The sequence below is a fragment of the Hyla sarda genome, chromosome 1, assembly GCF_029499605.1.
Source record: "Hyla sarda isolate aHylSar1 chromosome 1, aHylSar1.hap1, whole genome shotgun sequence".
Lineage (NCBI taxonomy): Eukaryota > Metazoa > Chordata > Amphibia > Anura > Hylidae > Hyla > Hyla sarda.
In genome coordinates, this window is record NC_079189.1 from 102,343,795 (window position 1) to 102,370,538 (window position 26,744).

General features: G+C 45.5%; 1 protein-coding gene across 1 annotated transcript in view; it reads left to right on the top strand.

The window, feature by feature from the left end:
- PDGFRL (platelet derived growth factor receptor like) overlaps positions 1–26,744 on the top strand; it is a 158,084-nt gene that overhangs the window by 128,541 nt on the left and 2,799 nt on the right. The window lies entirely within an intron of this gene.

Here is a 26,744-nt window from a genome sequence, read left to right on the forward strand (position 1 = left end):
TTTAAATGTATACGGTTTGTAGTAACTTACATTGAGTCTGGATGCATGTTGGGTGGTTTGGCATTCTAGGTTGGGCAGAGACTTCTCTCTTTTCACTGGCCAGTGTGTATTTCTAAGCATGTAAATTTTGCTCTGAATTCCACTCAAAGAAGGAATATATTCATTATTTTGAAGGAATCCGCTCGTAAATGCTTTGCCATCAATGGAGCTAGCCCACGTCGGAGTGTTCCTATTCCGGGTGGATATTCTGTAGTATGAATGGGCCATAATGTATTTTGGCCATTGACATTTAATTTTTGTAAGTAGATCATGCCCGAGTTGGCCAGATATTCTTAGACAATAAGTACTGCATAATATTTCTTCATGTATTTTCTTCAGTTCCCATTTAAATGTATGAACGTCTAGTCAGTGGGTCTTATAATTTTGAGTCTTAACCATCAGGGTATTTGAGTTAGCGGTAGATAATGTGTATGCAGAACTCTCTAATGTTTGCTAGTAAAATCTCCCATTTTTCCAATAATGCTGTCACGCATTTCTTGCTCATGCAAACTGATGTGTTCTCTGGGATGCTGCTAGGCTGGATATAGAGGGGAACATCCAAAATGATGGTTGGCATCCTCTGCCTGTCTATATACTCTTGAGCAGTAAACATTGTCATATTCAGATCTATGAAGTTCTCTGGCTGTAGTATGGGAATGTTATGCACACGTCAATGTATCATTAATAAACTTTTGAAGAGCTTCTTCAGAACACTTTACAGGTTTGAAGAGGCCACATCCCTTTTATTGTTTATTAGGCACGACTTTGTAAATTTGGTAGCGGCCGGGCCTGGTAGTTCAACTATGTCCATTTTTATTTGAATGGGAATGAACAGCGGAGAGCTGCAGTACAACATTTTGGCAGAGGGAAAAAAATATTAGTATATTCTAATACAGATTTGTTTTAAAAATCAGGAATTGGGTTAGTATGGCACCAAGCATATGGATTTCTACATTTAGACATTTCAGCAATACATCTGTATGGGAATATAGCCTGATGAAATAAGTTTCTGATGAAATAAGTGTGCAGTATATTAATAAAAGCTACCGTATTTTTTGCCGTATAAGACGCACTTTTTCTTCCCCAAAACTGGGGGGGGGGGGGAAAGTTGGTGCGTCTTATAAGGCAAATACACACACCTATCGTGGCGGTCCCTGCGGGCGATCAACGGCCGGGACCCCCGGCCAATACAGGACATCACCGATTGCGGTGATGCCCTGTATTAACCCTTCAGATGCGGCAATCAAAGCTGACCGCCGCGTCTGAAGCGAAAATAACACTAACCCGGCTGTTCAGTCGGGCTGTTCGGGACCGCCGCGGTGAAATCACGGCATCCCGAACAGCTTACAGGACACCGGAAGCGACCTTACCTGCCTCCGCGGTGTCTGCTCCGTGCCGGGATCCCCTGCATGGCCGGCGCTCTTCTTCGTCGTCATCACATCGTCGCGCACGCCGTCCCGTCATCCAATAGGAGCGGCGTGCGTAGTGACGTCATGGCGGCGGCGGAGAGCAAGGATACCGGGCAGCAGAGACGTTCCGGAGCGACGGGGACACGGCGACAGCGATGGAGGGCGACATCCAGGGCAGCGGTGACGAGCGGTGACGGGTCCGGAGCGGCGGGGACACGTGAGTACTACCTCCTATACCAGTGGTCTTCAACCTTCGGACCTCCAGATGTTGCAAAACTACAACTCCCAGCATGCCCGGACAGCCAACGGCTGTCCGGGCATGCTGGGAGTTGTAGTTTTGCAACATCTGAAGATCCGCAGGTTGAAGATCACTGTCCTATACTTTACATTGTATTTGGTTCAGAATCTTTATTTTCTAGATTTTTATCCTATAAAATTAGGTGCATCTTATATGCCGGAGCGTCTTATATGACGAAAAATACGGTACTTATGCAGTTCCCTACAATAGTAATGTGGGCTCAGTATAGGCTATAGGATACCTATATTCAGTTGGCACTCCCTACTGTTGCTGGTACTACAGAGTAGAATGATATCTGTTATTATAGCCACATCCAATGTACACAAGACATATTTGCTCTCTTATATGAATGTCACATAATAACCACTTATAAAGCACCAGACTAGATATGCAGTGAGTACAATGGCAGGCAGACAAGACTTGATAACAACACAATATATCTATTTCATAACGGAACACACCCAAACGATTCCGGTCACCCATGACAATGCTTTCCACATATTGTCTTCTGACCTATTGAGACACATCTTCCTGTGTAACACACAGATAGTTCTGTTTCTGCTGCACAAGGGAATCTGGGGTGGGAATGTGTCAGATCCCACTAACAATGTTGGTATTGGCAGCATAAGGGCTTTACCGTGACCCCTACTTCAGGCCATAGAGCACAATGTGACATTAAGCAGTCAGTAACAGAGCTCTATATGACGGCATTGTTCAGCTGTGCTCTGCACAAACAACTGGAACTATCACAGATACTTATATCAATGGCTCAAAATAACAACTACAGTGATCACTCAAGTTACAATATTAATTGGTTCCAGGACGACCATTGTATGTTGAAACCATTGTATGTTGAGACCAGAACTCTATGGAAACCTGGTAATTGGTTTCAAAGGCACCTAAATGTCATCCAAAAATAGGAAAAAGTGAAAATTAAAGAAAAATAAGTAGATAACTAATATAGATAAAGCAAATCCTTACATATAAAAGTAAGAAAGAACTGCTGGGAGCTGTAACTCTTTTTATTATAAAAATGAAAAACAAATCTGATACAAAACATAAAACAAAAACAAGCTTAACCAGCTATAACAAACATAACATAAATAAAATTACAAAAACAAAATCTGCCTAACCGGCCAGCCCAAATTTACTAAAATATACTTTTACTTTTTTCACATACCAAAAAACTAAATATCACACTCAAACACGCATTCCAAAAAGAACATAAAAATAGCCCAACTTGGCTTATAAAAATATATAAAACATAAAATAAGCACGACTTGGCTATAAAAAAAAAATAAGAAAAGGAACATAAAGGTAGCACAACTTGGCTGTAACTCAAAAATGACCCTTACCCAGGGGAAAAAATAAAAAAAAATAAAAAAAGTAAAAAAAAAATATTTCAGCACAACTTGCTAATAAATAACACTCTGCCTCACAGCCAGAGATCCACCGGTGAAAGAAGGGCAGGGAAAAGCAGCGCGGCCGGAGAGAGGGCCCAAAGAGCCCAGCCCCATGCACCGCCCCCGCACGGCCGCAAGGCCCGCGAAGCACGCCCAGCACGGCAAGGAGCCGAGGACGGCCAGAGAGGATCTGCGCGTGGCCCAGAAACCGGCGAGAGCCGGACCCAAAAAGAGCAAGCCACAACCGAAGAAAAGGACAACACCGCCGAAAAGCGAGACCGCGAAGCCGGAGGCGAGGAGAACAGAGACACCGGAGGGGAGCAGCCCCCCCAAGGAGGAAAAAATAAAATATAAAATTTTATACACAAACATGTATACATGCATATACGCAAGCATACACATACATATACATACATATATATATATACATACACATAAACGCACACATATACATACACATAAACACATATGACACTACTTAACTACTGGCCCGACTGCACTATACACTATATAATATAAAACAATATAAATACAAAACCCAATATATACAAAACACAATATATACAAAACTTACTGAAAATACACAAAAATATACTACAGAAAACAACGGAAAACACCTACACTAAAACTGTCCCCTCACCCACACCACCCCTCCTGTACATGGGTCAGAGTCCATACCGTCCATACAGTTCTCAAAGTCCAGTCCTTAACTGACCCATGTCAGGACCCCAAAACACCACAAAACCACCACCCACAAATACACCCTCCCCACCTAACACTCCTCCCAACCAACTTATATACAAACTTATACATTCTGAACCACCACCCCCTTTAGGCCCAAGTTTGGTTGCCTGTAAGCCCTTCATACCATGTAAATTGAAAACAAAACAAAAAGCTAATGTGCACATGCATCAGCCCACCACCAGGGAGAAGGATGGCAGACCTGATACATAAATCATTTTATACTCTTTCCCTAACTCCCCCTACAATTCTCCCTAATTCTATCCCTACAATAAATCTGACCCTACCCTCACCCTATCTCTACCCCTATAACACTGCCCCTAACCAAAAATAAAAGGTACTCTACCCAAAAGGTTTAGTACCTAGGGCACATGAAATGAGAAACCTCTCCACAGGAGAGAAGCCCTACTGGTACCAAGACTGCCATACTCCAAAGACCTGATCTTCCCGAGGTCACCAGTGATGTTCCTACAGACCTCCACCTCGGAGAGGATTTTCTGTTGGGTCGACACTAAGCACCGTGCGTTCCACGTGTAGTACCTAACCACTAAACTGACTAAAAATAAAGTGCCCCGATCTCAGCCACCCAGGTTCCTGAATGCCCCATAAGCCCACTCCGGATAGGCAAGGCCGCCAAGTTGACTCCAGCCGATGGAAGCGCCCACCCTGTTGTAGACCCCTATGTTAAAGGGACAATGAAGCAGGAAGTGGTCCATGCTTTCCAGCGTGTCCCCGCACTCTTCTCGGGGACATCCCCGGTCATCAGAGTTCCTGTACTTCAGGTTGTCCTTTACACATAGCTTCCCCTGAAAGCAGCGCCAGGCCAAGTCCCAAAACTTCTGGGGGATCCTTTTCATGTTTAAAAGATACAACCCCTCCCTCAGATCCCGACCTGGGCAGTCCCTGAGCGCCAGAGGCTTCTGGAAGTGGGTCAACAGAACCCGTTTGTCAAGGAACTGCCTTGACTGGGTCCTGATCTCCCACACTCCCAGACCCCACCGACGTATCGCCTTCAGAGTCGGGGTAGCGTAAGCCGGAAGATATCCATGGGGCGTACGGAGGTCCTTCACTTGCCCTCCTGTCTCCCATTCCTGGAAGAAAGGCCGAAACCACTCCTTGCAGGAGAGTACCCACGGAGGAGCCCTCTCTTTCCAGAGGTTTGCAATGTTGGCTTTCAAGAAGGTGTTCGTTAAGAACACCACGGGGTTTACCATAGATAAACCCCCTAGTCTCCTCGTGCGGTACGTAACCTCCCTCTTGACTAGGTTCAACCTGTTCCCCCATAACAGTTGGAAAAACAGGCTGTAGACCCTAGTGTAGTAAGCCTCTGGTAAGATACATACACTGCCCAGATAGATAAACAAGGGGAGCAGGTACGATTTGATCAGGTGTACCCTTTCCCTGAGGGTCATAGACCAACCCTTCCACTGGTTCACCCTCTGAGTGGCATCCTGGAGCTTACCGTCCCAGTTTTTGGTGGGATAATCATCCTGGCCGAATGTGATGCCCAGAATTTTTGCTGACTCTTGGAGCCCTGGAAGGGTGTCAGGGAGATCAAACGTGGGATCTCCCCCTCCCAGCCAGAGACTTTCACACTTATCCCGGTTGATCTTGGACCCGGATGCCTCCGAGTAGCGGTCCACCTCTGACATCACCACATCGACCTCCTCCCGTGAGGAGACGAAAATAGTGACATCATCAGCGTACGCCACTACTCTCTGGGCGACATCCGGCTCCGCCAGAGTCATCCCGACTCCCGTCAACGGCCCACAATCTACCCTCCGGACGAAGGGATCGATTGCGAACACGTATAACAGCGGGCTCAAAGGACAACCCTGACGGACTCCGGACCCCACCTCAAAAGAGCGGCCAGACCAACCGTTCACCAGCGGGAAACTCTCTGCCCCTGCATATAAGGTGACAAGCCAATTCACAAAAGTACTCGGTAAGCCATATCTCAGGAGGACGGACCAGAGGTACTCGTGGTTCACCCGATCAAATGCTTTGGCCTGATCCAAGGACAGCATGTACCCCTTCCAGAGACCCGCACTACTCCGCTCCACTGCCTCCCTGACACTGAGGACAGCACTTAAGGTGCTTCGGCCCGGAACAGAGCAGTGCTGGGCCCCCGAAAGGAGCCGGGGTGCAAATTTCACCAACCGATTAAACAGTATCTTGGCCAGAAGCTTCCTGTCCGTATTGAGAAGAGCTATGGGCCTCCAATTCTCAATCCGGCTAGGATCTTTACCCTTTGACAGAAGAATCAGGGCTGACCTCCTCATTGACTTTGGTAGAGTGCCCGAGGAGAGACACTCATTGAATACCTCAGTCAAGAGGGGAGCTAAAGACTCCTTAAAGGTCCTGTACCACTCAGATGTTAAGCCATCCGGACCTGGCGACTTCTTGGGGGCGAGCCCCTCGATCGCCAGTCTCACTTCCTCTTCCCTGATTTCTTCTGCCAAAACATCAAGAGAGGGGTCTACCCCTGGCTCAGGAATAGTTTCAGCCAGGAAAGCCGACATCCCATCTCGATCTAGATCCTTCCTTCCCAAGAGGTGCAAGTAGAAGGATCTGACGACCTCCAGGATCCCTGATCTGGACCGATTCAGAGATCCCGTACTATCAATCAGTCCTGAGACCACTTTACTACTCACTGACATCTTACAGTTCTTGTAAGGGTCGGGCGAGCGGTACCTCCCGTAATCCCTCTCAAAAACCAAAGATGCGTGCCTATCATACTGACACCCCATCAGCAAGGATTTCACTCTGGAGATATCCTCTCGGCTACCTCCAGTCGAGACAAGGAGCTCGAGTTTCCTCCTCAGACCCTGATACAGGCGGTACCTATTCAGGGACCTGAGGCTCGAGAGCTGGCGGAAGAACCCCGCAACCCGCTTCTTGAATATCTCCCACCACTCTGACTTACTACTACAAAAGTCCAGTAAAGGTACCTGACTCTGAAGAAAATCCTCAAAGGACTGTCTTATCTCCGCTTCCTCCAGGAGGGACGAATTCAGCTTCCAATAACCTTTACCCATCCGGGGGGTCTCTGAAACATTCAAGGAAAACAAAATCATACAGTGATCGGAGAATTCCACCTCAACCACGGACACTGCGGAAGAGACGGCTTCCTCCTTTAAATAAAACCTGTCTATCCTAGACCTGCAGCTACCTCGATGATAGGTGAAACCCACGTGGCCTGAGGGGCTCCGGATGTGGGCGTCCTCTAGGCGAGCTTCCCTAACTATATTATTGAGGGCCACGCTATCGTAAGCCAGCGGACCATTGGAACCTCTCCTATCTTGGGACCTCGTGACATTATTGAAGTCCCCTCCAAAAATCACTTGCCGGCTAGTAAAAAGGAAGGGCTTAATCCTCATAAAGAGATCTTTGCGGCCCCACTTGGTTTGTGGGGCGTAGATGTTAATGAGCCGGAGCTCTTGCCCCTTCATGAGGACATCTAAGATCAGGCACCTCCCCATTTCTAACTCAATAACCCGTCGGCATTCAACCGGAGCGGTAAAAAGGACCGCCACCCCACTATACGGCTCAGCCGCAAGAGACCAGTGGGAGGGACCGCGCCTCCACTCTCTTCTGGCTTTTACCAGGGAGGCTAGATCTGACAACCTGGTCTCCTGCAGATACAAAATGTCGGCTTCAACACGGCCGAGAAAATCAAAGGCTGCGAATCTAGCCGTATCAGACTTTATGCTGGCACAGTTAATGGATGCCAGCGTCAATGGGGTGAGTGCCGCCATCATGGGTGATTAAGTTAGACGGCCTCACCTTTATTTCTTCTTCCCCTTCTTCTTCGTGCCCTCATCCCCAGAAGAAGAAGAAAGGGCAGGACCGCTTTTACCCCTTTTTTTGGACTCACTCTGGTCCATATGGTCCCCGTCTCCGTCCGACCCCGGTCTAGCCCTGCCCTCTGAGGAAGGTGCCTCAACAGGACAGGGCCCAGTTCCCCCCAGAGGCTCTCTCTCCCTAGGCACCCCGCCCTCACCTTCCCCCTCCAAGGAGGGGGAGGAGATGTTATCAAGGACGAGGTACCGGTTTGACAGGTCAACCAGAGGGGGGGCAGTCAGGCTTCCGCTTTGGACCCGGCCCGCAGTACGAGGGAGAGAGGGCTTGGACCTCTTCTTTCTCCCTTTCCTTTTGCCCTTGTCTTTCTTTTTGGCCTTCTCTACACTCTCCTCATCCACACTTTCATAGTGGGAGGAATCGGAAGAGTCGGCCATATTGCCTTCCTCTTCGCCCAGTCTCCTGACCTCCTCATCCAGCACGTCCTCCTCCAGGGCTTCAGTCATTTCAGGGCCAGCTTCAGGAGCAGGGGCCGGAGCTACCCCCGTCACTTGGGCACTCTCCTGCTCCCTACTCCTCCTCCGATTTTCCTCCCGCCTTAGTTTGGCGGGGCCCTTCTTCCTCACTAGCCCTGGTGCGCCCCCATCCCTGCTCGTACCCTCTCCAGCCGAGGCAACTTCACAGCTCTCCCCAGCCGGAGCGGCCGCCGCACGGGCGAAGGCGCTAGGGCAACGGCTGAAAGGGTGCCCGAGGACACCACACAGATGGCAGCGGATCTGCCTACAGGATGCGGCCAGATGACCCACCCCACCACACAAAGCACAGACCTGTACAGTACAGGCTGCGCTAAAATGGGTGGGGCTACCGCACCTGTGACAGACCTTAGGCTGCCCCTGGTAGAAGACCTGGATCCTGTCACGTCCAAGGAAGGCGGCTGACGGAATGTGGGCAACCGTACTCCCTGAACGCCTGAGTTTGACGGAAAACGTCCAGGCCCCGGACCAGATCCCGTGCTCATCAATGTTTTTCTTGGGCATGTCCGTCACATCCCCATACCGACCGAGCCAGGTCATGATGTCGTAACAAGAAAGTGACTCGTTACGGGTCAAAACGGTCACCTTCTTGACCGAGTTCTGACGGGAAATTGCCTTTACGGCAAAATCCCGCCAGCCGGGCTCGTTCTTCGCCACCTCGTAGTTTGACCAGAAGAGTTCGAGACCCTCTGGCCGAACGAAACTGACGTCAAACTCGGACGTACCGTAGGGGTGGATCAGGGCAAAGATGTCACTCGCCCTGAATTCCATCTGGAGGAGGAGCTCAACCACTTTAGCGCGAGGTGGGCACGCATCCTCACCCCTCCAAATCAGACGGACCACATTCCTGCGGTTATTGTCCTGCCCGGTTGTCGGGAGGGACCAGACCACCTCCCCATTCTGCTCTCGGAAAGCCCCCAAACCGTGCCTCTCTATCCAGAAAGACAGGTCGACCTCACCCCTTCCCTCTACCTGGATCGACCTGTCTCCCCTACGCAGAGCCTCCAGGAGGCGCTGTTGCAAGTAACCCCCGGGGACGGACGGAGACGGGGACCCCCCTGGACCCCTGGCAGCGACATTAGCATAGCTCCTAGGAGCAGTCACTGCCGGGGGGGCAGCCGGGCCAGACCCAGACCCAGACCCAGAACCACCATTCACACCACCACTCACATCATCCTTTTTTCCATCCATACCACTACTCCCACCAACATTCACTCCACTGACACTCCTCTCATCCACAACACTACTACACTCAGCATTCTCACTCATACCCTGCCTAACTGATTCTGGGCTGGCTGGGAATTGTAGTACTGCTGGCTTAACTACATTCTTTTTGTCCGGCTTGGCTGCTGCTGCTGCTGATGATGGTTCCTCCTGACTGGGCAATGATCCAGGCACCGGGACACTCCCCCCCCTCACAGGGGAGTTCCCCGCAGTGCCCGCAGAACAAACTGTACTCGGGGGACCGCCCCCCGAGCACACGGACTCAACGCTCTCTGGCGCCCGGACACTCCCCCCCCTCACAGGGGAGTGCCCCGCAGCGCCAGTAGTGCCCACAGTACTCGGGGAACCGCCCCCCGAGCACACGGCAGCGTAACTTGTCTCTGGCACTTGGACACGCCCCCTGCCACCCTGGGGCGGTCCTGCAGTGCCAGAGCTGCCCGGCATGAGCCCATCCTGCCCTTCCCTACCGACAGGATGGGTGGGCTTCACAACTATTGCGCCCTTAGCCTTTCCTGACGCCTTACTGTACTCCCCGTGCTGGCCCCGCTCCACCACAGGAACGGGGTCTGGCAGTTTGGGGGAGCCCGCAGCCTGAACCAGCTTTGCAGCTGGCCCAGACTGCTGGAAGGGGACAAATACATATTGTACCGTCTCCTTTGTCTTCCTTTTCTTGGACCTCTGCTTGACCACCACATCTTCACACTCCTCGTCCCCAAAGGTGAAATTCTGGAGGTGGGCTGGGGACTCCTGCATCACAATTGCCCTCAGCAGACCCCCAGCCTCACCCTCCACGTCATCCTCCTCACTCTCGCTTGGCGGAAGTGCCACCTGTCCAGCCTCAATGTAGCTGTCCTGGGTCTGGGTGTCACCTGGAGTAGCTACAACTCCCACACTTTCCTCCATCTTCTCCTCTTCACCACCATCCTCACTATCTTCGCCGCCACTACTCTCCCCATCATCCACCTCCACCTTACCTGGGGATTTCGTGGCGGCAAACCGATTGCTGTTGATCAGCTTCTCCTTGAAGAGACCGCTCCCCTCCAGTATCTCCGCTCTCCTCGCCTCCAGCTTCACAATCTCGCCCTTCAGCGATGTTATCCTCTTCTTCAGTTCTGGCTTGCTCTTTCTGGATCTGGTACTCATCAGACTCTGGGTCGCACGCAGATCCTCTCTGGCCATCCTGAGCTCCTTGCCGCGCTGCTCGTACTCCGCAAACCTTGCGGCCATGCGGGAGCAGTACGTGGAACTGGACTCGCCGGGCCCACTCTCCGACCACATCTCCACACTGCTTTTCTGTGCCTTTCTTCCACCAGTGGATCTCTGGCTGGCACCCGTAGCCTGGGTAGCAGAGCCTGCATTGCTGCAGACTCTGCCCGATCTTCTCCCGGCCGGAACAATGGCTGTCGAAGTTTTCACTCCACTTCCCGCCAGCCTGGAACGGGGAGTGGAGCCACGAGGCTCCATTGCAGGAGCTTCTTCCCCAGGAATCTGCCACAAACCTGGGGAAGGCTTGTTGGAAATCTCTGCTTGGCTCTGCTCTGCTGGAAGTCTCAGGAGACACACCCGCACACACCCTGCTGGGAGCAGTAATCACTGTCTATGTCAGTGTTTCCCAAGCAGGGAGCCTCCAGCTGTTGCAAAACTACAACTCCCAGCATGCCCGGACAGCCAAAGGCTGTCCGGGCATGATGGGAGTTGTAGTTTTGCAACAGCTGGGGGCACCCTGCTTGGGAAACACTGGTCTATGTAGAGGACAGGAGCTTCTTCAGGGTCCTGTACAGTACATGTAATGTCCTAAAAAAGTAACATGGAGCCACCCTCACCTGGTGTCCTAAGGAGCAGCTAACCCTGGAACAGGTAAAAAGTACAGAACATGTAATACCTCCCTGTACTGTAGGGGGCGCTACCAGACACCAGTCAGTGCATACGCTTCAGGAATACAGGGGTTTTACCAGTGAATGTCCATTCTGATTGGTCGGATCTTCCGGCCATTGACATGTTTCACAGATCTGGACTGTCTGTACATTGTATGTTGAGTCTGGTTTCAACTTACAATGGTCCAGAAAAAAACAGAAAAAAACATTGTATGTTGAAACTATTGTATGTTGAGGCCATTGTAAGTTGAGGGATCACTGTACAGTGACCCCCCGACTTATGATGGCCCCGACATATGATCATTTCAACATATGATGGCCTCTCAGAGCCCATCGTATGTTGAAGGCAGCATCGACATATGATGCTGCTGTGTGTCGGGGCCATCGTACAAACAGCTATCTGACAGCGCTGACAACTTCAGCAACTTACAGATAGTTGTTTAATGTGCCCCGTGTGCCCCGTTCTGCCTCCTGTTACTCACATGCTGTCCTGCTAACTCACACAGGCTTCCACTTGTGAGCTCCGTGTAAGCCCCGCCCCCAGTGCAGACATAGCCAATAGCATGCAACATCTTGCTGCAGGCATCCAATGATCTGCTGGCTGCCCTCCCCTTCCTTTCCTATAGAGCTGTAGTCGGCAGGATGGTAATGGAGGACATTCTGTCCCCCCTGAAGGTATTTAAAGAACTGTACAGTACTGTATGCGATGTCACACATCACATACAATACATATACACACTATACACCCCATGCATCAATGTTTCCCTATCAGTGTGCCTCCAGCTGTTGCAAAACTATAACTCCCAGCATGCCCAGACAGTCAATGGCTGTACATGCATGCTGGGAGTTGTAGTTGTGCAACAGCTGGAGGCACCCTGGTTTGTTAAACACTCCCCATACACTCCACAAACAATGGTCATCCCAGAACCAATTAGCAGTTTCCCATAGAGATATGTATTCAACATACAATGGTTCCAAGGCCCCAGAACCAATTACCATTTTTACATAGACATATGTACTCGACATGTGATGGTTTCAACATATGATGGTTCTCCTGGAACCAATTAATATCATTTGTTGAGGGACCACTGTATATGTAATACAGTAAATTAAAAAAGATGTTCGATTTCTCTTAATTTACTTGTACAAGAAATATTTTTTATATTTAAGACATACTTTAAAGTGATATACACTTTACAACCAGATTTCATTGTCCCAGTGAACCACTGCCATTGGTAAATAGTTTTGTTTCTGCAGCTCTAACCTCCATGGCACAGGTCCCAAGGCTCTGATATGATATGAAAAGAGCCTTAGTATTGAGCAATCTTTATATGGTATATGGTCTTTCAATTTTTTTTATTATAGTTTTCTATAACTGCCCAATAGTCCTGAAGATCTGTTCCAGCCAAATAAAGCAATGTTACCATACATTGTGTGCTGAAATGTACAACTACATCATTTATGTCAACCAATTACCTATTCACGTATTGTAGTGGAGAATATAAAATGATTTTCAGTGGGGCAAAAAAGTATTTAGTCAGCCACCAGTTGTGCAAGTTCTCCCACAAGTCAGTTTTGTCCAACTACAGCCCCAAAACATCACTGCTCCAGAGGAGATCTGCATGGAGTAATGGGCCAAAATACCAGCAACAATGTGTGAAAACTTTGTGAAGATTTAGAGAAAACGTCTGACCTCTGTCATTGCCAACAAAGGGTATATAACAAAGTATTGAGATGAACTTTTGTTATTGACCAAATACTTATTTTCCACCATAATTTGCAAATAATTAAAAAAAAATAATCAGACAAAGTGATTCTATGGATTTTTTTTCCTCATTATGTCTCTCATAGTTGAGGTACACCTATGATGAAAATTACAGGCTTCTCTCATCTTTTTAAGTGGGAGAACTTGCACAATTGGTGGCTGAATAAATACTGTCTTGCCTCACTGTACATGGCTGCATACAACTTGATGTGCTTGCTGGAGATACTAGGCAATGGTTGAGATGATAAGGGTTGACAGGGAATGTGGAGGAAGTCATACACTGACAGGAAGCATTAATCCTGATCCACCATGAGATGGAAATGAGTCACTTGTCATATGGGAATAAGACAGATAGCAATACAGCTGCTTCTGGTGTTCTGTACATGAACAAGCCGCTAGACATTAGAACTACCTAGTTATTACTAATACATAACAAGAACAGCCTGAAAATGGCAGGGAGAAGCCAGGTTAATTGTCTGATTATTAGTAGGAATTTTTATTGCAGTCATAGAGTATAACTACTACCTATACGTAGTTGTTGCTTGCACAGTGGGATCTCCAGCATGGCAGCCCTGGAGCATTAAAGTGCATGTTTTTACCGGATCTGCCAGACGGGCATAGCAGTGCACTTAGGAGCTAGGGAAGGCACCCAGTTCATTAGACAATGCTCATTTGCATATTCCCATTTTTTTCCATATCTCCAAAATGGCACAACATAGAGGAAAAAGAATAACACTGTTGTAATTTGTGTCACCCACACTTTAACCCAGTACCAGCAGGTTAGTCTATACGACCCTGCTGACAGATTCCCTTTAATAAATATTGAGAGCAACAAGAAAAATAAGCTCACTTTTAGTGTGCCAGCTACTTCCTGTATTAATGATATAATTCCCCATAGTTTTTAGAGCAAACCACGGTGGTCTGGCACACAGCATATACAAGCTATTGTGGAGAAGTGCTGCCTGTATATACCACATACTGCAGTACTGTCTATGACTGATGATGTGATTAGCTGAGGAAGGCTTACTCTAACCAAAGGGGCACTGTTCCCAGTACTGCTTCATTGTTCCAGCAGTTAGTGGGGGTCTTAACACCCAGCCCTTCACTACTCACTAAGACATCCCATGACAAAAGTTAAGCAAATGAAAGCAACCTTTTAAAAATGTAAATAACATGGGACAGATTTACATTAAAGTGTACCTGTTGTCAACAAAAACGTTTTATATAATGTAGATAATACCATAATATGTTTAATTGTAATATACATTGGTTAAAAAATATGTATATTTTTGTCCCTGCGGCTATTGCCTGTGTGTCTCTATGAGGAGTCCAAATACAGGAAGTGAGGGTGGACAAGCAGGGCTCTGTACACTGAGGAAAAGCAGGGCTCTGTACACTGAGGACAAGCAGGGCTCTGTACACTGAGGACAAGCAGGGCTCTGTACACTGAGAACAAGCAGGGCTCTGTACACTGAGGACAAGCGGGGCTCTGTACACTGAGGACAAGCGGGGCTCTGTGCAATGAGGACAAGCAGGGCTCTGTACACTGAGGACAAGCAGGGCTCTGTGCATTGAGGACAAGCTGGGCTCTGTACACTGAGGACAAGCAGGGCTCTGTACACTGAGGACAAGCAGGGCTCTGTACACTGAGGACAAGCAGGGCTCTGTGCACTGAGGACAAGCAGGGATCTGTACACTGAGGACAAGCAGGGCTCTGTACACTGAGGACAAGCAGGGATCTGTACACTGAGGACAAGCAGGGCTCTGTACACTGAGGACAAGCAGGGCTCTGTACACTGAGGATAAGCAGGGCTCTGTGCACTGAGGACAAGCAGGGCTCTCTACACTGAGGACAAGCAGGGCTCTGTGCACTGAGGACAAGCAGGGCTCTCTACACTGAGGACAAGCAGGGCTCTGTGCACTGAGGACAAGCAGGGCTCTGTGCACTGAGGACAAGCAGGGCTCTGTACACTGAGGACAAGCAGGTCTCTGTACACTGAGGCTCGGTGACATGCTATGGGCGCACACATGAGGTGATTGACAAGCCAGGAGAATGCCCAGAGACCTGCTTGTCCTGCTCTCACTTCCTGTATTTGGACTCCTCACAGAGACACACAGACAATAGCTGCAGGGACAGCATTTTTTTACCCAAAAATATACAAATTTTTTAACCAATGTATATTACAAATATGCATATAATGTTATTATCTCCATTATATAAAAAGTTTTTTTGACGACAGGTACACTTTAATGTTGTTAGACCATAAAACAGAATAAATCCCAGTGAATACTTTTAAGACTTGGGCTACATAGAGAATTTTTGTAGTGCTACTGTTTGACTTAAAGAACCACTATGGTGGAAATTATATTTTTTTACATAGGCAGCATTTAGGCGCATAAATATAACCGTGTACTTTTTCCTGTTCTTAATGCTCCTTTCTGCCTAAAAATCAGTCTACAAATAATGCAGCTCTGTCCAAACACTGTCCATAGCTGAACTACTGGCAGGGACTGTAGTTTTGGCCAAGAGGAAGAAAGGTGACAAAGTGGTACCCCACAAGAGGGAGCACGTACTGTATCTAGAAAATGGGGAAGAATATGCTTCCAAGATGGCTACTGCCAGAGATGTTCCTAATGAAGGGGGAAGAATTGAGATAATCGTGGAAGTAATGTCGTTTTATTACTTTACCAGAGAGAGGTTTGTTGGACAATAAAACAGAACCATTCCTGGAGCGCTTTCTTTGACTATTGGGTTGCAACTTCTGTTTACAACATTGCAAAAGGATGATGTTACCAGTGATGGCTACCATGTGGGATTTGGAATTGCCACTTTAAATATTGGCAAGTACAGGAGCAGCCCTAAATTATTGGTCAATCTCCAGCACTTGCAGTAGCCACAAGCACTTTGTGATTGACCAGTAATTGTGGGTTGCATTTAGACTTTCCACTGCAGACTTGCCATATCGCACGCAGTGTCTGGTACCTGGTACAACAGCATGTAGCAGCACCCTAAAACTCATTGTATTGTATTAGACTGATAGCTCATATCAATCAGTAACACTGTGAGTCTTCGTGTAGCCTCAGCCTTAGATGCACTTTCAATGTCAGTCCAACCTGGTCTCATAGAATTTGGTCTATTTATATGAACCCTCCCTGGAATGGGATCTGCTCTCAGTGAATGCTATTACTGCACACATATATATATATATATATATATATATATATATATATATATAGTATGCATTCCAGAATAATGTGTCATAAAGCAATAAAGCAACAGAAAAAAGCCAATGATCTCACTGACTCTGAAGGACAGAAACAATACACCTATAGTACATGGTTAAAGCCATAACATCAAATGACTTTCTTTAGTCCTCTCAGTCCCTACAAACAACTAGAGAATAGAAATGGTTTGGAGTTATTTTCTAGTAGATTGTGCTATTTGTTGAAGGTTCTCCACACTTGTGTATGCTCTTTGTAAGCAAACAGCACAGTCTGGCTTGCACAAAACCTCTAAGTACAGTTAAAGGCAAACCAGATTCCCATTTGTCCTAGTTACATAGGCCACTATTTGGCACTGAACAGGTCACAGTGGAGATGATTATTAGCACTGAGAATGCAGTACAAAGCCGGTCTTTATGAAATCCAGACCCATTCCAATTCTGCGAAAAAGGAGATGGGACTGTTGCTGTATCACCTTTATCCCTGGAAGTCAACGACAGCTTAAGCAGCCACCCTACCCTGCTAGAGGGGAAAGGGAGGGAAAGAGCTAGGGGTCCTACAAGGTCCCTCTTTTAATGCCTATAAGACGCCACACACTCATAATAATTGAGCACCAAAAAAACTATATTAAACTTTTTTAAAGCGGTTTTGCCATCTTGCAAATGTATCCCCTATCCACAGGTATTCCCTATCTGATCACGGGGGTCTGACCACTGGGGCCCCCTGTGATCTTGAGAACAAGGACTCAAAACTCTGGTTAGAATTAATCGGTGAGTCACACATTTGCACTGGCATCCCATTTATTCTATATGGGAGCTAAGGTGACTTTCAACTTTTTTTTTTTCATCTTTGGGCAAGAACAGACCCGTGCAGGAACCAATTTCTTGATGCAGACAGTGTAAAACAATGAAAGTCCAATGCTTTCAGTGATAAAAATAAAACTTCCACCTTAAATCCACATTAATAAAACCATATATGTTGTAACACAGTGGTGGGCAGACTAACACATTTCAAACCCTTCCTAAGTTATTGGTCATAGATTCTATTCCACATAGAGACTTGCATTACTTTTGGAGTAGACCTCTGGTTGGCAACCCCATCTTCTCTTATTGACCACCTGCATGTCCGCTTTCTTATACTTACCCCACTTTTACTGAGAATCAACACTGAGATGGTGAATAGCTCTGGGCTGTCTAACCCTGGGCTTGCTGTGCTGGGGAACACCCCCTGTGCACTTGATCCTCATTTGCATATTATCAAGAAGAGCTTATATCTCAGCGGTGGCAAGGACTATGGAAATAAAAAAAAATTTTACCCACTGAATTACCGTATTTTTCGCCCTATAGGACGCACCGGCGTATAAGACGCACCGAATTTATAGGTGCAAAATCTAAAAAAATAAAGATTTTGAACCCAATAGTGGTCTTCAACCTGCGGACCTCCAGATGTTGCAAAACTACAACTCCCAGCATGCTCGGACAGCCAACGGCTGTCCGGGCATGCTTGGAGTTGTAGTTTTGCAACATCTGGAGGTCCGCAGATTGAAGACCACTGCATAGGAGTTAATACTCACGTGTCCCCGCCGCTCCGGACCCGTCACCGTTGCCCTGGATGTCGCTCCATCGCTGTCGCCGTGTCCCCATCGCTCCGGAACGTCTCTGCTGCCGGCCCGGGTATCCTCGCTCTCCGTCGCTGCCATCACGTCGTTATGCACGCCGACGCACATACGCCACGACGTGATGACGAGGAAGGAGAGCGCCGGCCATACAGGGGATCCCTGAACGAAGAAGACACCGAGGAGGCAGGTAAGGTCCCTCCCGGTGTCCTGTAAGTACTAACCCGGCTATTCAGTCGGGCTGTTCGGGACCGCCGCGGTGAAATCGCGGCGGTCCCGAACAGCCCGACTGAACAGCCGGGTTAGTGTCACTTTCCCTTCAGACGCGGCAAACAGCTTTGATCGCCGCGTCTGAAGGGTTAATACAGGGCATCACCGCGATCGGTGATGTCCTGTATTAGCCACGGGTCCCGGTCGTTGATGGCCGCAGGGACCGCCGCGATAGGGGTGTATTCGCCGTATAAGACGCACCGACTTTTTCCCCCCATTTTTGGGGAAGAAAAAGTGCGTCTTATACGGCGAAAAATACGGTAAGTTGAGCATCTCTATCTAGCGATGGGATGGATCGAGACCTGTCAATGCCCATTGTTAGAAGTTGACAGGTTTGCTTTAAGAAAGTTAGTTTAAAAAACAAATCTAGGCTTTAACCCTTTAAGGACCACAGGTTTTTCCGTTTTTGCACTTTAGTTTTTTCCTCATCACCTTCTAAAAATTATAATGCTTTAAATTTTGCACCTCGGACTCATATGAGGGTTTTTTTTTGGTGCCACCAATTGTACTTTATAATGACATCAATCATTTTACCACAAAAATTACAAAGAACCCAGAAAAATAATATTTGTGGGGCAAAATAAAAAAATAAATAACATCGATTCTACGCAGTGCACTTTTGGTGCAAATTCTGTAGGTCCATATGGTTGCAATGATACCCAATTCATATAGGTTTTTCTTTAGTTTACTACTTAAAAAAAAAATTATACCTACATTCACCAAAATTAGTATGTTTAAAATTGTCCTCTTCTGACCCCTATAACTTTTAAATTTTTCTGTATTCAAGGTGGTATGAGGGCTAATTTTTTGTGCTGTGATCTGAAGTTTTTATTGGTACCATTTTGTTTTGATCAGACTTTTTGATAACTTTTTATACATTTTTGTAGGGTATACAAAGTGACCAAAAATACGCAATTTTGGACTTTGGAATTTTTTACGTGTACGCCATTGATCATGTGGTTTAATTAACATTATATTTTTATAGTTCGGACATTTACCCACAAGGCGATACCACATATGTTTCTTTTTGTTTACATTTTTTTTTAATCGGCAAAGGGGGGTGATTCAAACTTTTATTTAAGAAGGGGTTAAATCACATTTATTAACTTTTTTTTAAAACTATTTTCACACTTGTTTTAGTCCCCATAGGGGACTATTACTTGAACACTTTTATTGCATACACTGAACAATGCTATGCCATAGCATAGCATTGATCAGTGTTATCTGCGCCCGATTGCTCAAGCCTGGATCTCAGGCTTGGAGCAATAAAATGCCGATCTGATAGCGTGGAGCACGGTAAGGCACCTCGCGCTGTCCTCTCGGCTGTTCTGAAAACCGCAATTTCACCGCGTCGGTCCCGAACAGCTTCGTTGAGCTAACCGGCAGTGTATTCTCCTGGTTTAGACTCCGCGATCAACTTTGATTGTGGCATCTAAAGGGTTAATACCGGACATCAGCCGGATTGGCGATATCCGGTATTCGCCGCGGGTCCTGGTTTCTGATAGCAACCGGGACTCAGCAGATACAAAGAGCGCTCAGCATTTGAGCGCGCTTCACATTACGGGAGACGGCCATGGACGAAAATATACGTCCGTGGTCGTTAAGGGGTTAATCAAAAGATGCCTGGCCAGAGGGTGTGCCTAGTATTGCTTCAATGCCACACGCCCCTTCTGGACAGACATGGCACTGTTTTTGGAAGATGGCATCCATATTTTTCTAATCCTGCACAATTTCTTCCATTCTTACCATTGAAGGATGAACTGCTGTATAAACTAGGATTCAGAGCTTAGTTGAAAAATATTTATATCCATGATAGGTCTGTATGTGATAAGGCTATGACATTCTACTTAAAAATAAATAATAGCAAGCACTAACGTAGGAAAGAGTTATCACTCCAGATTATGGCCAAAGCAAATATGTTAAAGGGAAAAAATCTCATAACACGCACACAGGATGCCATTTATCACAAGTGTTTGCAGGTACCTGTGTAATAGGAAGCTGATGTTACCTGGAGCTACCAGGAACGGGATTTTATTTAACAAACTTAGTAGGTATGTACAATGCTCACTTAAGTTTAATATATATTTCCATTTCCCTTATTACTATTAATTTTACTCTACAATGTGCTAAAATAAGAAAAAAGACAAGTGTCACCGATACCTTATCCACGCAGCTCCGCGAGATGGAAAAGGTAGGACTCAGACAGGAAACCAGGTATGCCAGGTGCGGTGGTGCTAGGACAAGTTCTCAAGATCATATTTTTTGCTATAAAAAAAAACTTGACAAGAAGTTTATTATACCGGCCATATCCAGAGACAGCTCCCAAAATTAACGTTTTTGGATCTAAATTTACTTTAACTCCTAGATGACTCTCAATAAAATCTCGCTCCAAAACTGTTTGCTTTTTTTTACATTCCCAAAACAGATGTAGTAAATTAGCTTGTTCCTTTTTACATTTTGGACAAACATTATTCTCTCTACATTTCATTTTCTTCAATTGAATTGGCGAATAATATAATCGCAAAATTATCCTCAACTGAGTGTATTGATAATGTTTATTTAGAGTACAATATTAAGCATTCTTTAACATACCTTCCCCTTCTGTGTAAGGGTATGTTCACACTGAGGAATTCAAGAGGAATTCACGAGGAATAATTTTTGTCAGGAAATTGTTGTTCTCCATCAAGCGGAATTCAAGTGGAATTCAAGAGAAATTCAAGAGAAATTTCCATGCTGAATTTGGCTTGAATCCCGCTCGAAAACGATGTCGGGCATAATTTTCTTTTCCCATTGACTTCTATTGGATTCTTCTCGCGGATTCCACATGTTCTTTCTTCAAGCAGAAAGGAATTCAGCGTCAGAATTCTGCTAGCAGAATTTCCGCAGTGTGAACAGGACAGCAGAATTAACATTAAAGTCAATGGGAAGAGGAGATGTGCATTAATTTGGAGAGGATGATTCAAAAGGAGTAATTACTCAAGTAAATTCCTCTTGAATTACTCAGTGTGAACGCACCCTTAGTTATATCACCTATTTCGCTTTCCCATTTACTTTTTATTCTTAACAACCTATTACCTTGTGAACTCCTTAACAGAATCTTATACATTTTCCCCAAATGTCTTCCCCCTACATTTTCCGATCTCAAAATATCTATCAATATATGTGTTTCAAGTTAAAAAATCTCTTTATTATTAGTGCATCTATACGCTTCAACTTATTGAATATATCAAAACTTGTGTACATCTACCAAACCAAATTCCCTTTTCATAATTTCAAAGGGTTCCCCCCACACAAAGTTGACTCACCAATTCGCCTATTTATTCAAAATTCATTACCCATCCCACGATTAAAGTCCACAAATGTAGCATTTCTCCATACTTTAGTGAACTCAAAGTTACCTTTAATTTTACATATCCCCTTTGTTCCTTCCCAAATCCTTCTATACATACGGTATTAAGAATTTACAAGTGTTCCACCATTTTTCCCAATTCAAATCCAGAATCTACCGCTTCCAGTACACTCTTATAATGTGATTTGTTTTCTACCCAATAACTCAACACCCAATTATATTTCACTTTTATAAAATTCTGTAATTTAATCGCAATGTAATAGGTTTTACATTTAGGGAGACCCAACCACCTTCACCCTCAAGTCTGGTTAAATAAGCATATTTCATACGAACTCTGCAAAGACCCCACAATAGCCTACTCATTTCAGCTTCAAGAGCCCTAAACCACTTGTCTGCAATCCAAATGGGTGCTGTAAAGAGAACAAAAAGATTTTTCGGCAAAACCACCATTTTAATTAACCCCACCGTATCTGCAAGGGACAGAGGAAGGTTCCTCCATACTTGCATCTTAGCTTGGAGTTCTTTGATAATAGGCACCAGATTTAATTTCGTAAAAGATTCTACTTTTGCTGATATTTTCAACTCTAAATAATCAAGCGCCTCTTCCTGACCAATCACTCTAACTCCTTCAATAAGGGGCCTCATTTGGTTACCAGTGGGGAGCAAAGCGAATTTGTCACAATTGATCTATAATCCATATAGTTTCCCAAATTCCTCCACCACTTCTATCACCTTAGGGACCATTAATTCTGCATCCTATAAAAATAATAATAGATTGTCTGCATATAAGAGCAGTTTATCCTTTTCCACCTTTAACCCAAACCCCTTAATTTCAGGGCAACCTCTAATAGCATTTGCAAGGGGCTCAATAAACAAAACATATAACAAAGGGGACAAGGGGCACCCCTGACAAGTTCCTCTAGTCATGCTGAATGCATCAGTGAGAGTTCCATTAAATCCAAATGCCTGAAGAGTGTGCCACAAAAATTCCCATTCCACCCTGTCATTTGCCTTCATGGCATCCAGTGACAGGGTGGAGTGGCCAGGCTGCATGCCCATTTGAATATTTGCATAAGTCCTAATTCAATTTGTGTGAATATGTCTACCTGGAACAAAGCCAGTCTGCTCCTCCCCTATAATAGTCCCAATCTCGCCTGCCAATCTCCTGGCCAAAACTTTGGCCAAGATCTTGGCATCAGTGTTAAGTAAAGAAATTGGGCAATATGATTCTACTATTAGGGTTTTTTTTCCTTTAGTATTACTGCCGGTTCCATCATTGATGCAGGGAGGACATCAGAACCATAAGATTAATTAAATACTACACACAAATATGGAAGTAGGACCTTACCAAATTCTCTATAGACATCAAATGGCACTCCATCAGGACCAGGTGCCGAGGACCCCTTACAGGTTTTAAGTGCCCCTCTATCTCTTCCACCGTAATCACCATATCAAATTTATTTTTTTGATCCAAAGTAACATTAGGTAAACTACATTTTTCTAAATATTCCAAAATTTCATTTCCCCCACTGGTCCCCTCTGAACAAAATTCATTAATCAGCCCTATTCTCTTTGGGGTCCTTTATTATGTTACCCCCAGAGTCCTGCAAAGCAAAAATTTCAGATTTTTTCCTGTTGGTTGCTTTTACCAGCTGCGCTAACAATTTACCCGGTCACCCCCCTTCCACAAATGTTTTTTGTGCCCCTATCAAATAATTTGAAAATTTATCCTGGACTTTTTTCATTTCCAGAAAATTCTCTGAGGTGGGATTTTGCACAAATTTCTCTTGCCCCAAATCACATTGATTTCTCAGAACATTTTCAGTCTGACAAAAATTCCCTTTTTTTTTTCCTCACCCCACTGCATAACAGCCCTCTGAGAAATGCTTAAGATGTATCCCATAATGTTTGTAGAGAGGATAAATCCATGTTTATGTCCCAAAATTCCTTCAATTGGGCCTCTACACTTTCCCTGCTATCTAAAAGTTTAAACCAATATGGATTAAATTGAAAAACCCCTCTCTGTCCCCTCTGGTTATTCCCCATTATTATATCCACTCAAATCACCCAAAATTATCAAAGGAATATGCTCTTTCCCTTTTATAAAGTTAACCAACCTAATTAATGGCTGTGTGGAGAACGGGGGAGGGATATAAATTGCTGCCATAACTACCTCACTACCGTTAATATAATAGTCAAAATAGAGACACCAGATGAATATGATAAATAGGAAGAAGGCAATTCATAGCCAGTCCAGTGTCTGGCCAACTTTTTGGTAGTTTTGTTTATGGTATGAGTATCTAATAGACATACTACTGCCGGAAGATCGTTCTGAACTCTATCAAATATGGCAACCCTCTTCTCCCTATTGCCCATTCCCATCACATTCCAAACAAAAATTTCCATCTAAAGGGAAAAAAAAGAAAAGAAAACCCAGAGCCAAGCGAGAAAAAACACCCCCCACCCTACCCACCGCCTGATCCACAGTAAAATACAACAGATCTCTCCACTATACCATCTTGTCTCTCTCCACATCCCCCCCCCCCCCCCCCAAAAAAAAAAAAAAAAATCCTTAAGGTCCTCACAGCCCCACGAAATCAAGCCATTCAGAAACCTGCATAGAGTCCCCAAAAAATAACACTGAGTCCTTGTATATCACTCGTATCTTTTCAGGGAACAATATAGAAAAAGATAGATTATCAGCATCTTCCTAACTTCTCTGTAGGATACTCATTTTAATTGTGTAGATCTTGAGAAGTCAGGAAAAAGCATTGCTTTACAACCAGTGTAGGTCAATGGCCCCTCTCTCGCTCTCCAAAGAAGAGCTGTCTTTTGCATGTATTTTGACAGAAATATTCTTATGTATCAAAATAGAGACACCAGATGAATATGATAAATAGGAAGAATGCAATTCATAGCCAGTCCAGTGTCTGGTCAACTTTTTGGTAGTTTTGTTTATGGTATGAGTATCTAATAGACATACAACTGCCGGAAGATAGTTATGAACTCTATCAAATATGGCAACCCTCTTCTCCCTATTGCCCATTCCCCTCACATTCCAAACAAAAATTTCCATCTAAAGGGAAAAAAAAGAAAACCCAGAGCCAAGCGAGAAAATACACCCCCCACCCTACCCACCGCCTGATCCACAGTAAAATACAACAGATCTCTCCACTATACCATCTTGTCTCTCTCCACATCCCCCCCCCCCTTGTATATCACTCGCATCTTTTCAGGGAACAATATAGAAAAAGATAGATTATCAGCATCTTCCTAACTTCTCTGTAGGACACTCGTTTTAATTGTGTAGATCTTGAGAAGTCAGGAAAAAGCATTGCTTTACAACCAGTGTATGTCAATGGCCCCTCTCTCGCTCTCCGAAGAAGATAATCCCGATCACTAGAGGAGAGAATTTTTATTAGAATGGTTCTCGGGGGGGGGGGGGGCTATCCACAGGGGGTTTCTTAAATGGGACTCTATGTGCCCTTTCTAAACAATAGAGGAGAGGACATCTGACCCCAAGTTTTCCTTAAGGCAATTAGTGCAAAACTTTACAGCCTTCTCTCCCTCTGCTCCTTCCGGCTTTCCAACCATCCTAATATTACTCCTCCTAGCCCTGTCCTCCATGTCTGTGATCTTCTCTTTTAAAATGGAAATCTCTTTTCTATCCTCCTTCACAACATTTTTTAGTTCAACCAAATCTGCTTCTTTGTTGGCAAGGATTTTTCCATAGAGTGAGTTTTCTCCCTAATTTTACTTATCTCATCCCGTATCACCATAATTTCAGAGGAAAAAAGTTCCAACTTGGGCATTTAAGTTATTTACGGAGCCATTGCATTGCTGTACTTCCATTAGTATAGTATCTAAAAGAGGGGGTTCTCAGGGTTCCTCACAATCCTATGGATTCATATAATCTTGCAGGACAGAAAGACGTGAGCCGGAGACTGCTGCACTGGGGATGATGGCTTGGGACCACAAGTTTTAACTCCCGTTGGGGTAGTTTTCAAAAATGTATCCCTTTTTCCAATGGAAGCAGCAGTTTTTGGAGAGACCACCCCTCCTGATTTTATCTGGTTGCTTTTTGGAGGCATACTTCCCCAGTGATTTCATGAAATTGTGCATTCGCTTATGTCTAAAATCACCTACAGACCAAACATGTATAATTTAGTGGTATTACAGTCCTGTATGGCGTAGTTGCACCAATTTTTGGAAACAGAGGGAATACGCATTTTAACTCACAGTTGCAGATAGTGGTGGAGAGGAGACAATACTGACACAGTTTTAGTGCTTTTTTAACCTGCATAATAAATATATACATCCATTAGAGCTCGCACAATTCAGTATGCACGTTCTTCCATAGCTGTACACATACATTTTACGTCAAGTGTACTTTTAGTGCATACCGGCCGACAGCAGTTAAGGGGAAGAGGTGGATGAACTCCCAGCACAAACCGGACTGCAGACAGGACATATTCACAAGTTGTAGTACTCCCCCATACACCAATGTGAAGTCCAGCCTCAGACGCTCACAACTCCCAGCCTTCCCGGCATGGAGGGGAGGGGGGGGAGCCAGCCAGGGGATGGGAGGGGAGAGAGAACTCACACGATTCCATGTGTCGATTTTTTAAATAAATGTATATGAACTCTTGTATAACTCAATATAGTTTTGATTACATTTACTAGTAAGAAGGAAGTTCACTGCAAATAAAGTAAACCAATCATAAACAATATATACCATACAATATAAAAAGAAACTTGGTTTGTTAGAATCAGGTTACAGTTTTCCCATGTGCCACAGGCCCCTTAGCAGTATATGACAATCAAAAGTAAGTAAAGCAATGTACATGTAAATAAGACTATTTTTAATTTACAGTGACCCCCGACCTACAATGGCCCCGACATACGATCATTTCAACATACGATGGCCTCTCAGAGGACATCGCATGTTGAAGGCAGCATCAACATACGATGCTTTTGTATGTCGGGGCCATCGCATAAACAACTATCTGGCAGTGCAGACTTCTTCAGCTGTCACCGAATAGCCGTTTACGGTGCCCCGTGTGGTCCGCTGACGATACCTTACCTGTCCTCGGGGCTCCGGCGCATCCTCTTCAGGATCCTCTGCATCGTCGGCGCTCTCCATCGTCGTCATCACGTCGCTGTGCACGCCGTCCCGTCATCCAATAGGAGTGGCGTGCGTA